The sequence below is a fragment of the Cynocephalus volans genome, chromosome 18 (assembly GCF_027409185.1).
Source record: "Cynocephalus volans isolate mCynVol1 chromosome 18, mCynVol1.pri, whole genome shotgun sequence".
Classification (NCBI taxonomy): Eukaryota; Metazoa; Chordata; class Mammalia; order Dermoptera; family Cynocephalidae; genus Cynocephalus; species Cynocephalus volans.
The window spans coordinates 2,748,728-2,762,361 of NC_084477.1; positions in this window are offsets into that span (position 1 = coordinate 2,748,728).

A 13,634-nucleotide genomic window follows, 5' to 3' on the forward strand; every position below is an offset into this window, starting at 1 on the left:
GATGTCAGATGCATGTATTGTACAGTGAGACCCTGAAGGGGTGGAGTGTGAGAAAAGTGGAGTTGGTTTGGTCAGGCCCTCTTGCCTCATATCTGGCCGGGTATGATTCAGCAGATCCATTGTAAACAAGTTACATAAGAGTAGTTAGTGCACCTGCGTGCCTGTGTACCACTTGGCTTGTTGCTGCTATTGTGTGTACTGTTCAGCATGGAAGGCAATGGCTCTGACCTGCTGGCCAGCAGAGCTCATAGCTCATATCCAAAAATAAAGCATGGCCACTTTGCTGGTAGCTGCTTTTTTTTTTTTTTTTTTTTTTTTTTTCCCCTTTAGCTTACCTGAGTCAGAGCCTGCACAGAACAGGGTAGAAGGGTCTATGCTCCAGCCGAACACCATGAAAATCATTCGAGTAATGTTTGAAACTGCTGACCTTTTGAAGAGTTAATTGTTTGCCTTTTTGGAGAGTTAATTGTTCTTTACTTCAGCTTGTGGTTACTTACCTATTCTGAGTTTTGATTTTTAGTCAAAATGATACTAGAGGCACTCAGCTCCTGGCTGATAAAATCTGTTGCCAAGTCAGGTCTGTCTGTCTGTCTCAGACAAATAAACAAACAACCCAATATCAAATATGGTGAAAGTGGAAGTCAGCTTTTAGTCAGGAATACCAGTGACCTGAGGAGAGATGTTAGGCTAACCCATATCTCCAGTAAACCTGAAGGAGAATACCAGACTAAACCCATCTCAAAGACTCAGATTGACTGAAGGGCTTTTAAAGAGAGGATAAGAGGATGGAATGTGAGAAATAAAACTCCGGAGGAAGGAGGACATGAGGTGTGCGGACACAATGTCAAAACAGAAATTGATAAATCAGAAGCTCTTGCATGGGCCAAAAGCCATAAAATGAAAGTATAAAACCTGTTACTGATTGAGAAACTACATCTCTTTCACATGCTCTCATATTATTTTCTTCATCTAGGCTTTTGGAATAGGTATTCCAGATTGACTTAAGATAAAAATTTGTCTTTGTATAGCAGTCTTTTCTTTTAGAAATAAATAGGCATCTGGGAGTTCGAAATCTAAAGTAAGGGGCTGGTTGGTTAGCTCAGTTGGTTAGAGCACAGTCTTATCATACCAAAGTCATGGGTTTGGATCCTTATACCAGCAGCTGCCAAAATAATATAATAATAATAATAATAATAATAATATAATAATAATAATATAATAATAATAATAATAATATTATATACTTTGTGTTAAATCTAGAACACAGTTGATTCCACACTGTAATTAATGTCATAAAACGTAGTATAATTTCAGAAAATATTAAGAAAACCTGTAAATTACATTAACCAAGGAAGGAAGGAAATTGTTCTTTTGTTTGTGGGCATTAATTTTTCATCTTTTAACACTTTAGTTTGCTTTCCTTCTCTAATGTATTATCAAAATGGGGTCCTGGTGGATGAGGGGTACATGTCAGAAACGTACTGAAGAAACAACTGGAAAAAACTTTTTAGAGGATCTGAACTTTCTCTGTTTGGGAAATTTAAAATGGGGCCATGTTGTGCTGTTTTAGTAAACATGAGATTTTCTGTTTTGATGTTTTACCAGGATATCACCTTTTTACTTTTCCTCCTAGTGCATGAGCAAGAAGTCACTGACTGTACCCCAGAGCTGGCTAAGTGTGAACATTTTCAAAAGCCCAGTGTGAAGAATGATCTGTCTGATCCTCCTGTTCCAAACAGTTCTGTTTCTGAAAGGTCTCTATGTAGTACTCAACTTTCAGGACTTTCCTTGAGCTGTACATGATATTCCAAGTTCCAAGAAAGCCTCCACAGGCAGAAAACAGCCATAGTGAGGAGCACAAAATTGTGACTCCACCTACCAAATGCACACCAGGTAAAGTATTAAGAACACCAAAATATTTTTAGTAAAGATGGATAATTTTGAATGTGGAACTCCTAAATTAAAACACTTTGGTATCTCGGAATATACTATGCGTTTCAATAAAGATTACAGAATGAAATGTAATAATAAAAGGTAAGGCGCTTACTTCAAAGATACATTTTATCTAACTTTCTAAATCTTTTGTGTTGATTTTATATATTTGTTTATTTATTTATTTGCTGGAAAAATATGCTGTTTCAGACCATATCTTTCTTTAAAAAAGTTTTCAGATACTTCATATTTCAAACCTCCCTGAACCACCAATTCTTTCAGTAGAGTGTAAGGTATTGTTTTTCCCAGTGACAAGATGGAGCAATAAATGTCTGATATGAGTAGCGATAGAGAAAGGGGGATAAAATGAATGGGGTAAAATGCATAAGAATTTGTGATTAATTTGTCATGGAGACTTGGGAAAAGAGGAAAATGTAGGATAATCCCCACAGTTCTGTTTTGTTGCCTGTAAGGATGCGAGGAAAAACAACTAAGGTAAAGATATGTGCAGCTTGTGGGAAAAGATGACGTTTTTCCATGTTGATTTTGAGGTGGCGATAGACATTTTTATCACCTCATAACCTTAGGTATTTTAATATGAGTTTGAAGCTCAGTGATGAATTTAGTGCTAGACTAAAGAGATTTAAGTGGAGTAAACATGGAAATGGTAATTAAAACCATAAGAAATACAAGGAATATACCACTTATGGGAGGAGGAAAAGTGGTAGACTAATGGGAGCAAAACTATGCTATCTACCCTGAGTGAATCACTGTGCAGTATATGCATGTATTGGAACAACGCACTGAACCCCACAAATATGTACAAATAAATGTTTAAATATTTTAAATTAAAAAAGAAAGAAACTACCACTTATCAAAGTAGCTAAGCAAAGAAAATATAAAATAAATCTAGTTTAGTCAACTCAAAGATTCAGAAAAGACAGAAACATAATACTAGGGAAAAGAGGAGGAAAAAAACATTAAAGATAAAACAAAATGTTGATACAAAAGACTTTTAGAAAAGCAAAAATGATAAATCTAAAAACTGGTTCTTATTTAAACATAAATGCAAATGGTAGAATTAGAAGTGAAGGACTATGCTTTTTTGTTTGTTTTGGGGTTTTTTTGGCAGCTGGCTAGTTCTGGTTCTGAACCCTTAACCTTGGTGTTACTAGCACCATGCTTTCCCAGGTGAACTAACTGGCTGGCCCAATGTTGTTATTTTTTAAGCTGTAAGAAAATACCACAGCCCAAGGTCAAGGATTTAGATCCCCATACTGGAAAAAAAAAAAAAAAAAGTAAAGGAAAGAAAATACCATAGGACATAGTAGTGAGAAATTTGAAAATTTCAGATAAATAAGTTTTTGAAAACAATACAAAATGATTAAAATTGACTTGAAGTAGAAAAGCTGGATAGATGAATAATCAGAAAAAGCTGAAAAAGTTATCACAGAACAAGCCCAAAAAACTTCTGAGCACAGATGATTTTCTGAACAAATCCTTTTGTAACTTCAGAAAATATATAAATACTATCTTGTATGAAAAGTTCTGGACTTTCAGTCAAGATGCTGGAATAGATGGTCCCAACATCACTCTCTCCCACAAATATACCAATTTACAACTATAAAAAAGCAACAACAGCCAAGCTGGGCCACTAGAGCTCAGGGGAAGAGCAGGAGAGACCTACAGAGTTCATGAAAGCAGGAGAAGCCATGACGAGAGAAAGAAAAAACTGCTCTAACCATTTCAAATCCTGGACTCTTCCAGGCTAGAGCTGCTGAGTGCACAGAGAAGGAGCCAGCAAAAGCTGCAGCTGTGCCCTTTGGATGAAGTTGGTTTGAGGCAGCAGAGGAGAAGAGGGCCTTGGTGGCCCCCAGGCCAGCAAGACCACTAATAGTATCTCCGTGGACCCATATAGGACCAAGGAACCACAGCAACTGAAAAAAAGGAGCAACTCAGAGGCCAATGAGTTACTGCAAGGGATCGGAGCACAGCATGCCCCATGGGAAGTGTTTGCAGCATGGGCAGTGGGGAGATGGGTCCACTAGGGGAACACTGAGGTGCAGCAAGGAGAGATGATCTGCCCCCAATCATTGTAGGACCACTCAGAGGAGATTGGTCAGGAATATAAAGTTGCATGGATGCAGTTTCATGAAAAGACTCAGGTCCAGACCAGGATTTCTACACAACCCAGGTGCATCTGATCTCAATAAAACCGGAAGTACCTATAAAGTCAACCATTAATACCTGAGCTGCACAAAAAAACCTTCCCTAGGGAATCAGCAGCAAAGCAGCAATTTAGCTCCCCCACAGAGCTCAAGTACTGGTCCCCATGGGAAGTTCCTCCATTTTAGAAGTAAGCAAAGGACACCAAATTAGTTCCAGCACAGAGTTGAAGTGGTGGGAACAGCAAATAATCCAACACAGAACTGAAAGAAAAAACAAAGTACCCATGAATAGAGACAAAGTTTGATATCAACTAGTAAAGGTCTCATTTCACCAAAGAACACCTATAACACCTAGAAGGACTTGAAGTCCCATGTGCTACCAAGCCAGAAAGTGGGGAGGGCTGGGGGCCTTGGCCACACACCCCTGACACCCACAGTAAGCCCAGCAGTGACCACCAAGCCACCGCGGGAAGCGCCCCATGTTCCTCACCTGGGGTCATGAGCGGCAAGGGCTTTTGCACACCTCCCCGATATCTGTACCCAGCCTGGCAATGACCAAGCTACCACTGGAAACCCCCTGGTCTCCCCTGTGTGGGAATGAGGGGGTGGCACAGGCCTCAATCCCTCCCATCTCCCTTGCTCCTTCTTCCATCCCATTTCCTTCCCCTTTCCCCCCTTCCCCTCTCTCCCAACTGCTCTGCAACAACCTCATAGAATGTAAAAAAATAATAATAGAGTTTTTCAAGATGGCGGCGGCTGCGGCGGCTGACGCGGAGTAGCTGAGGTGGAAAAGGTGGCCACTGGGCCTCAGGCAGCCGGGAAACTTGTGGACCTTCCTCTCGCCATCTCTTAAGGGAGGACTGCTGCTGCTGGCCGGTCGTGGGGGGTGACCACCACTTTGCCCCCGGCAGGAGAGGCTGCCTCATTTACAGGCAACAGCTTTGAAGTGTGGAGCAGGAAAAGAACTGTTTCTTAGCTGCAAAAGCGAGTCTCGAAACAGGGAACACGGCGCCAGGGCTGCTGTGGATGCAGCCAGGATCCCGGAGGCCGGGGCCGCGCTGAAGGCGGCCAGCTGCCCTATTCAGGATTCGAGGTTTCAGGCCGGCATTAAAGAAGATTCCTGGGAGCGCCCGAGCCGTGCCGCGACTGAACAGCCCGAGGCGGCAGCGGCCGAGAACTGGGAAAGGCGGCAAACCAGAGACAGAGCGAGTGCCCGACCTGGCACAGCACTGTGAGTGATCCCTGGCACAGCTCTCTTTGGGGAGGTGGATGCCCATGCGGCTCCCGCCTGCACCACCAGGCCACTCACCGCCCGGTGCTGCCTCCATTTTCCCAGGTGCGGGCAGCTCTGCCCTGCTCGGCCATCACTGAGCCCTCCCACTTGCTTGGCCTGGCGCGGGGCTTTCCGGAGCCTGCGGACCGGCCTCCGCTCCCACTCCCTCCACGGTTCTCTGGCGGGGCTGGTGGTGGGGGGCGTCCCCGGCCAGCGTCGGGAGGGCTAGGAAGTACGGGCGGGCTGACTGTCACTCCACCACACCCTGGACTCCAGCCCCAGGTAAACTCCCTGTTACTAGGAGGCAGATACCATCTCTGCGGCCACCAGTTTGGAAAAAAGCCTAACGAATTTCTGGTTGGGAATAGTGTGGTAGGAGAGTTCCCAGGTCCGCTTGAACCTGCCGGAGACCAGGCTGCAGGTGGGCGCTAGACTCGGTTTATACCGGGGGGATACAAAGGTGAACAAGACCCGAGAAAGATCTACATAGTGCTACAAAGGCACCCAGAGAGACCGGTCGTCTGTGCCTAGCAGGAACCTGGTAGACTTCCTGGGCGAGGCGGTGCCGAGCAGGGTCTTGAAGGCCCAGCTGATAGACGAGGGGTGCAGAAGACACGCCCCAACCCAGCACAGTGTGCACAGAGTGGGGAGACGTGCGGCCAGGGAGGCAGAGACTCGACAGAAACCACACACCCGGTGGGGTCGCCACTGCACGATCTAACAGCCTGGGCCAGAGCACACGGAACAGGGAGAAGTCCTGCACAGGAAGTGAAAGCTCAACAGAGATCACACACCCTGTGGTACGTGATCCACCAGCCCAGCAGAGTCCAAGCTGACTAGAAAGGTGGCTCCCTGGAGAAGCCCAAGACCCGAGGCAACCACACACACAAGGCACTAGAGGCCAACTGAGCAGTCACGGAGGGAGCCATATGAAATTGGCAACCACAGCAACATCCTAGTTAGTCATTAGTCTCAAACCGGTGGACTGTGAAACCCCCTGCCACAATGAATAAACACCAAAAAAAAGATACCAGAAATACAAAAAATCAAGAAAGTACACCACCAAAAGTTAATAAAGCTCATACTCTAGATCCTATAGAACAAGAAGCCCTTGAAATAACTGATAAGGAATTTCGAGTGATAATTCTAAGGAAACTGAATGAGATACAAGAAAACTCAGCTAGACATCATGATGAAATGAGGAAAAGTATACAGGATCTGAAAGAGGAAATGTACAAGGAAATCAATGTCCTGAAAAAAAATGTAGCAAAACTTGCTGAACTGAAGAAGTTATTCAACGAAATAAAAAAAACAACGGAGAGTTTAACCAGCAGGCTTGTCGAAGTTGAAGAGAGAACCTCTGAACTTGAAGATGGGCTGTTTGAAATAACACAAGCAGACAAAAAGAAAGAAAAAAGAATCAAGGACATGGAAGAAAATCTGAGAGAGATATCAGACAACCATAAGCGATCAAATATCCGAGTCATGGGTATTCCAGAAGGGGAGGAAAATGGAGATTCCATTGAAAACATATTCAACAAAATAGTGGCAGAAAACTTCCCAGGTATAGGAAAAATCACAGATCTTCAGATCCAGGAAGCTCAACGATCTCCAAACGTATTCAACCCAAAAAGACCTTCTCCAAGACATGTCATAGTCAAATTGGCAAAACTCAGAGACAAAGAGAGAATCTTAAAAGCTGCAAGAGAGAAGCGTCAAATCACCTATAAGGGAGCCCCAATCAGGTTAACATCAGACTTTTCATCACAAACCCTAAAAGCTAGAAAGGAATGGGATGATATTTTCAAAATACTAAAAGACAAAGATTGCCAGCCAAGAATACTCTACCCTGCAAGGCTATCCTTCCGAAATGAGGGGCAAATAGTATATTTCTCAGACAAACAAAAACTGCGGGAGTTCACTACCACACGACCACCCTTACAAGAAATCCTCAAGGGAGTACTGGGTTTGGTTCCTGAAAAATAACTACCACTGCCATAAAAACCCAAGAAAAATCTAAACCCGGTAGTATAATAAAATTGGCATTCATGAAGAGAAAACAGGCTAACAAAAACACTATCTACAACCTAAGGAACCAACAAACACAGAAAACAAACAGTAAATCAGAAAGCAAGGAACAAAAGACACCTAAGACAACCAAACAACCAATAAAATGCTAGGAATAAATCAACACCTTTCAATAACAACTCTTAATGTAAAAGGCTTAAATTCCCCAATTAAAAGACACAGACTGGCTGACTGGATCAAAAAGCAGGACCCAACTATATGCTGCCTACAAGAGACCCACCTCACCCATAAAGATTCACACAGACTAAGAGTGAAAGGATGGAAAAAGATTTACCATGCAAACAGAAAAGAAAAACGAGCTGGAGTAGCTATTCTTATATCTGACAAAATAGACTTTAAACTAAAAACCATAAAAAGAGACAATGAGGGACACTACTTAATGATAAAAGGACTGATCCATCAAGAAGACATAACAATCATAAATATGTATGCACCTAATGTTGGAGCAGCCAGATTTATAAAACAAACTCTATTAGACCTAAAGAAGTAAATAGACACTAATACCATAATAGTAGGGGACCTGAACACCCCACTGTCAATATTAGACAGATCATCTAGGCAAAGAATCAGTAGAGAAACACAAGATCTAAACAAGACTCTAGACCAATTGGAATTGGCAGATATCTACAGAACATTCCACCCAACAACCTCAGAATATTCATTTTTCTCATCAGCACATGGATCATTCTCCAGGATAGATCACATATTAGGTCACAAATCAAGTCTCAATAAATTCAAAAAAATTGGAATTATCCCATGTATCTTCTCAGACCACAATGGATTAAAACTAGAAATTAATAACAAATGAAACTCTGGAAACTATACAAACACATGGAAATTAAACAGCATTCTACTTAATGACATATGGGTCCAAGAAGAAATCAAGCAGGAAATCAAAAAATTTATTGAAACTAATGAAAACAATGATACATCATACCAAAACCTGTGGGATACTGCAAAAGCAGTATTGAGGGGGAAATTTATTGCATTAAACGCTCACTTCAGAAGAATAGAAAGATGGCAAGTGAACAACCTAACACTTCACCTTAAAGAACTAGAAAAACAAGAACAATCCAAACCTAAAGTTAGCAGACGGAAAGAAATCATTAAGATCAGAGCAGAACTGAATGAAATTGAAAACCAAAAAACAATTCAAAAGATCAACGAATCAAAAAGTTGGTTTTTTGAAAAGATAAATAAAATTGACAAACCATTAGCATGGCTAACAAAAAAAAGAAGAGAGAAGACTCAAATAACAAAAATTAGAAATGAAAAAGGCGATATTACAACTGATTCATCTGAAATACTAGGAATCATTCGAGACTACTATAAACAACTATACGCCAACAAATTTGAAAATCTGGAGGAAATGGATAAATTTCTGGACACACACAATCTCCCAAAACTGAACCGTGAAGACGTAGAAAATTTGAACAGACCAATAACAATAAAGGAGATTGAAGCTGTTATCAGAAGGCTCCCAACAAAGAAAAGCCCAGGACCAGATGGATTCACAGCAGAATTTTACCAAACATTCAATGAGGAATTGACACCGATTCTTTACAAACTATTCCAAAAGATTGAAACGGACGCAAATCTCCCAAACTCATTCTATGAAGCAAACATCATCCTGATACCAAAACCAGGTAAAGATATAACCAAAAAAGAAAACTACAGGCCAATATCCTTGATGAATATAGATGCAAAAATCCTCACTAAAATACTAGCAAACAGAATACAGCAACACATACGTAAAATTATTCATCACGATCAAGTGGGATTCATCCCAGGGATGCAAGGTTGGTTCAACATACGCAAATCAATAAATGTGATACACCATATTAATAAACTCAAACACAAGGACCATATGATCATCTCTATAGATGCTGAAAAAGCATTTGATAAAGTTCAGCACTCATTCATGACAAAGACCCTCTATAAATTAGGTATAGAGGGAAAGTATCTCAACATAATTAAAGCCATATATGCCAAACCCACTGCCAATATCATCCTGAACGGGGAAAAGCTGAAAGCTTTTCCTTTAAGAACAGGAACTAGACAAGGATGCCCACTCTCACCACTCCTATTCAACATAGTGTTGGAAGTACTAGCCAGAGCAATCAGAGAAGAGAAGGAAATAAAGGGCTTCCAGATTGGAAAAGAAGAAGTCAAACTGTCCCTGTTTGCAGATGACATGATCCTATATATCGAACAGCCTTAAACCTCTACAAAAAAACTGTTGGAATTGATAAATGATTTCAGCACAGTAGCAGAATACAAAATCAACACACAAAAATCAGTAGCATTTCTTTTCTCCAATAGTGAACATGCAGAAAGAGAAATCAAGAAAGCCTGCCCATTTACAATAGCCACCAAACAAATAAAATACTTAGGAATGGAGTTAACCAAGGAGGTGAAAAATCTCTATAATGAGAACTACAAACCACTGCTGAGAGAAATTAGAGAGGATACAAGAAGATGGAAAGATATTCCATGCTCTTGGATTGGAAGAATCAACATAGTGAAAATGTCCATACTACCCAAAGTGATATACAAATTCAATGCAATCCCCATCAAAATTCCAAAGACATTTTTCTCGGGAAATGGAAAAAACTATCCAGACATTTATATGGAACAATAAAAGACCACGCATAGCCAAAGCAATGCTGAGCAAAAAAAAATAAAGCTGGAGGCATAACACTACCTGACTTTAAGCTATACTACAAAGCTATAATAACCAAAACAGTATGGTACTGGCATAAAAACAGACACACTGACCAATGGAATAGAATAGAGAATCCAGAAATCAACCCACACACTTACTGCCATCTGATCTTTGACAAAGGCACCAAGCCTATACACTGGGGAAGGGACTGCCTATTCAGCAAATGGTGCTGGGAAAACTGGATATCCATATGCAGGAGAATGAAACTAGATCCATACCTCTCGGCGTATACTAAAATCAACTCAAAATGGATTAAAGATTTAAATATACACCCAGAAACAATAAAACTTCTTAAAGAAAACATAGGAGAAACACTTCAGGAAATAGGACTGGACACAGACTTCATGAATACGACCCCAAAAGCACGGGCAACCAAAGGAAAAATAAACAAATGGGATTATATCAAACTAAAAAGCTTCTGCACAGCAAAAGAAACAATTTAAAGAGTTAAAAGACAACCAACAGAGTGGGAGAAAATATTTGCAAAATATATATGTGACAAAGGATTAATATCCAGAATATATAAGGAACTCAAACAACTGTACAAGAAGAAAACAAGCAACCCAATTAAAAAATGGGCAAAAGAGCTAAGTAGGCATTTCTCTAAGGAAGATATCCAAATGGCCAACAGACATATGAAAAAATGCTCAACATCACTCAGCATCCGGGAAATGCAAATCAAAACCACATTGAGATACCATCTAACTCCAGTTAGGATGGCTAAAATCCAAAAGACTCTGAACGATAAATGCTGGCGAGGCTGCGGAGAAAAAGGAACTCTCATACATTGTTGGTGGGACTGCAAAATGGTGCAGCCTCTATGGAAAATGGTATGGAGGTTCCTCAAACAATTGCAGATAGATCTACCATACGACCCAGCTATCCCACTGTTGGGAATATACCCAGAGGAATGGAAATCATCAAGTCGAAGGTATACCTGTTCCCCAATGTTCATCGCAGCACTCTTTACAATAGCCAAGAGTTGGAACCAGCCCAAATGCCCATCATCAGATGAGTGGATACGGAAAATGTGGTACATCTACACAATGGAATACTACTCAGCTATAAAAACGAAGGAAATACTGCCATTTGCAACAACATGGATGGACCTTGAGAGAATTATATTAAGTGAACTAGTCAGGCACAGAAAGAGAAATACCACATGTTCTCACTTATTGGTGGGAGCTAAAAATTAATATATAAATTCACACACACACACACACACACACACACACACACACACACACACACACACACACACACACACAAACCGGGGGGGGGGAAGAAGATATAACAAGCACAATTATTTGAAGTTGATACGACAAGCAAACAGAAAGGACATTGTTGGGGGGGAGGGGGGGAGGGAGAAGGGAGGGAGGTTTTGGTGATGGGGAGCAATAATCAGCCACAATGTATATCGACAAAATAAAATTAAAAAAATAATAATAATAGATATAAATAAAATAAAGTAAAGTAAATAAAAAAGAAAAGTTCTTTTCCTAAGAAGACATTCATTCTAGTGTAGGTGCCAACACAGCCTGAGGGGCCTCCCTCTCACAAAACCTTCTGTATTCCATTTTCTCACTAGTAGAAAGCACATAACCATACTCATCAGTGAGTACAATAAATTAAAAATTATAAACTACTTTAAGAATAAGACATGATTAAAATGATGATATAAAAATGATATAATAACAGAACTATCATTCTCTGGGGCCTAGAAACTATGCCCAAAGCCAAATCTAGCCTGTTGCCTATTTTTCATAAATAAAGTTTTATTAAAACACAGCCTAAAAAAAAGTTCATTTTCTAAAACCAGATGAAGATAGAAAACTCTTCAGTTAGTGAATCAGGTCTGTTTTGTACATGTGCCATATTACACACACAGACACATGCACACACTTTTAAAAAACATGTTTATAATGAATGTTACAAACAGCATGATTCATTATGTTTCAGGTTGGCTCCTTTTGACATGTCCCCGTCCTTTAGTTTTTCTTCTTCAGCATTTTCTTACTTTCTAGCACTACCAGATGCTCCAGGTTTATCTTGCCTTTTTCATCCTCTGCCTTGGAATTAGCCATTTCTTCAAGAGGCCCTGGTTCCTTTTATTGGAAAATGATATTTAGAAACCAAGATCTGGGCCCTAGCTGGTTTTATTGGTTCTGATTTGTCAGTGCTTCGAGGCCCTCTCAGCAGACAGAGTTTGGAAATGTATGAACACACATCTGTCTATCTGTCTGTCTTATCACCTATCTGAACAGATATATTAAAATACACCAAAGTTTATTCTGATGTTACCAATTTCCATCCAGCACCACAAGGTTTATTCTAGCATTCCCCATTTATTTGTAACTTCTTCCACCTCCAGTGATAAACTGGACTCCGATTATGTGCAACATATTTACTAACATGTAGAGTAGTTTCAGAATAGCTAACCATATCCTTGTGAGAAACAAGTTTGCCAACCAGAGTACAGTGTTTGTGTACAGTTCTTGAGCCCTACAGTATTCAGTCAAGGCACTGTTTTGCACAGTTGCTTAGGTCAGGACTCATCGTCCCCACCCTCTTCAATATGGTTATGCCATAAATTCATAATACAGTGGATTTATCTTGTCAGTGTCTGCCTTCCATCTTTATCCCCCAGCATCCCTGATTTTTAAAAATTTGCATACAGTAAAATTTACTCTTTGGCTGTACAGTTCAATGGTTTTTGACTACTTGATAGTTATGTATCTATCTGCACAGAAATATACTAAACTGTTTCATTACTCCCCAAAACCTCTCATGCTGCCCCTTTGTAGTCAACCCCTTCTCTCACCCCATCCCTTGGCGACCACTGGCAATTTTCCATCTCTATAAATTTGTAATTTCTAGAATGTCATGTAAATAGAATCGTATAATATATAGTCCTCGGATCTGACTTTTTTTACTTAAAGAAATGTATTTAAAATTTACCCATGTTGTTGTGTGAATCAGTAGTTTGTCTCTTCTGATTGCCAATTAGGATTCTCTTGTATGGATACAGCACATTTTGTTTATCCATGTACCTGCTCAAAGACATCTGGCTTATTGTCAGCTTTTAGAAATTATGAATAAAGAGGCTGTAAACATTCACGCATGGGTTTCTGTTTAAACATGAGCTTTCAATTGGTTTTAGTAAATGCCTAGGACTGGAATATCTGGGTCATATAACAAGTGTATTATATAAGAAATTGCTAAACCTTTTCCAAAGTCACTGTACCATTTTGCATTTCCAGTTCTAGTTGCTCCAAATCCTCACAAGCACGTGGTATTAGCAATTTGATTTTTCATTTTAGCCATTCAGATAATTGTGTGGTATCTTATTGTGGCTTCTGCTTTACTTTTAGAAGACAGTTCTGCTGAATATAAAATCCTTTGCTGACATTTGAAATTTCATTCTGCACTTGAAATAAATGTCATTCCA